The sequence below is a fragment of the Orycteropus afer genome, unplaced genomic scaffold (genome assembly GCF_000298275.1).
Source record: "Orycteropus afer afer isolate SDZICR_OR568_19922 unplaced genomic scaffold, OryAfe1.0 scaffold01097, whole genome shotgun sequence".
Lineage (NCBI taxonomy): Eukaryota > Metazoa > Chordata > Mammalia > Tubulidentata > Orycteropodidae > Orycteropus > Orycteropus afer.
In genome coordinates this window covers 54,423-56,014 of record NW_006922684.1, presented here as the reverse complement: position 1 = coordinate 56,014, position 1,592 = coordinate 54,423, and the positions used below count along the sequence as shown (strand labels likewise).

Sequence of the window (1,592 nt, the reverse complement as noted above, 5' to 3'; positions counted from 1 at the left end):
GTACAAATATGGATCTCTTCCAGTCAGTTGGCCAGGTATTGTCTTTAAAATTTCTTGGCATAGACAAGTGTCTCCAGTGTGGCATCCATTTGTTGAAACATCTCAGTGGGTATTCTGTCAGTTCCTGGAGCTTGTTCTTTGCCAATTCCTTCAGTGCAGCTTTGATTCTTCCTTCCATACCATTGGTTCTTGTTCATATGCCACCTCCTGAAATAGATGAACATCGACCAATTTTTTTAGTGCAGTGACACTATTTCTTCCTTCTTGTTTTGATGTTTCCTGCATCATTCAGTGTTTTGTTCGTGGAATCTTTCAATACTGCAACTTGAGCCTTGAATTTTTCCTTCAGTTCTTTCAGCTTGAGAAATGCCAAACATGTTCTTCCCTTGTGGTTTTCTAACTCCAGGTCTTTGCACATTTCATTGTAATAATTGACTTTGTCTTTTCAAGCTGTTCTTTGAAATCATCTGTTCAGCTCTTTTATCTTGTAATTTCTTCCATTTGCTTTAGTTACTCTCCATTCAAGGGCAAGTTTCAGAGTCTTTTCTGACATCCATTTTGGTCTTTCCTTCCTTTCCTGTCTTTTTAATGACCTTTTGCTTTCTTCATGGATGATGTTCTTGATGTCGTCCCACAGTTTGTCTTGTTTCCAGTCATTGGTGTTCAATGCATCAAATTTATTCTTTAGATGGTCTCTAAATTCAGGAAGAATAGAATCAAGGTCATACTTTTGCTCTTGTGGACTTTTTTAAATTGTCTTCAGCTTCAAGTTGAAGTTGCTTATGAGTAGTTGATGGTCTGTTCCATAGTCAGTTCCTGGCCTTGTTTTGGCTGACGATATTGAGGGTCTCCATTGCCTCTTTCCACAGATGTAGATGATCTGATTCCTGTGTACTCCATCTGAAGTTTTTTTTTTTTTTTTTAACCAATAAGCAGCATCACAATAATGGAGAAAAGAATGAAGTTGTCAAAGATTTCTTATTACTTGATTCCACAGTCAATACCAGTGATAGCAGCAGTCAGGAAATCAGATGATATATTGCACTGGGCAAATCTGCTGCAAAAGACCCTTTGCTGAAGAGCAAAGATGTCTCTTTGAAGATTAAGGTTCACCTAGCCCAAGCCATGGTGTTGCAAAATGCCTCATATGCATGTGAGAGCTGGACAGTGAATAAGGAGGATCGAAGAAGAGTTGATGCTTTTGAATTGTCACGTTAGTGAAGAATACTGAAAGTACCATGAGTTGCCAAAAGAACTAACAAATCTGTCCTGGAAGAACTGCGGCCGGAATGCTCCTTGGAAGCGAGAATGCCAGACTTTGTCTGACCTACTTTGGTCATGTTGTCAAAAGGAACCATTCCCTGGAGAAGGATATCATGCTTGGTAAAGGGGAGGGTCAATGAAAAAGGGGAAAGCCCTCAATGAGATGGATTATACAGTGGGTGCAATGATGGGCTCAGGAATAGCAAGGATCGTGAGGCTGGCACAGGACCAGGCAATATTTCATTCTCTTGTACATAGGGTCGCTATGAGTCAGAGCCAACTAGATGGCACCTGTTGTTGTTGTTGTTGTTGTTTGCCATCGAGTCGGC

At 40.4% G+C, this 1,592-nt stretch overlaps 1 protein-coding gene across 1 annotated transcript in view; it reads left to right on the top strand.

Annotated features, from left to right (window-relative positions):
- STARD8 (StAR related lipid transfer domain containing 8) overlaps positions 1-1,592 on the top strand; it is a gene marked incomplete at its 3' end in the record, with an annotated part of 13,904 nt that overhangs the window by 826 nt on the left and 11,486 nt on the right.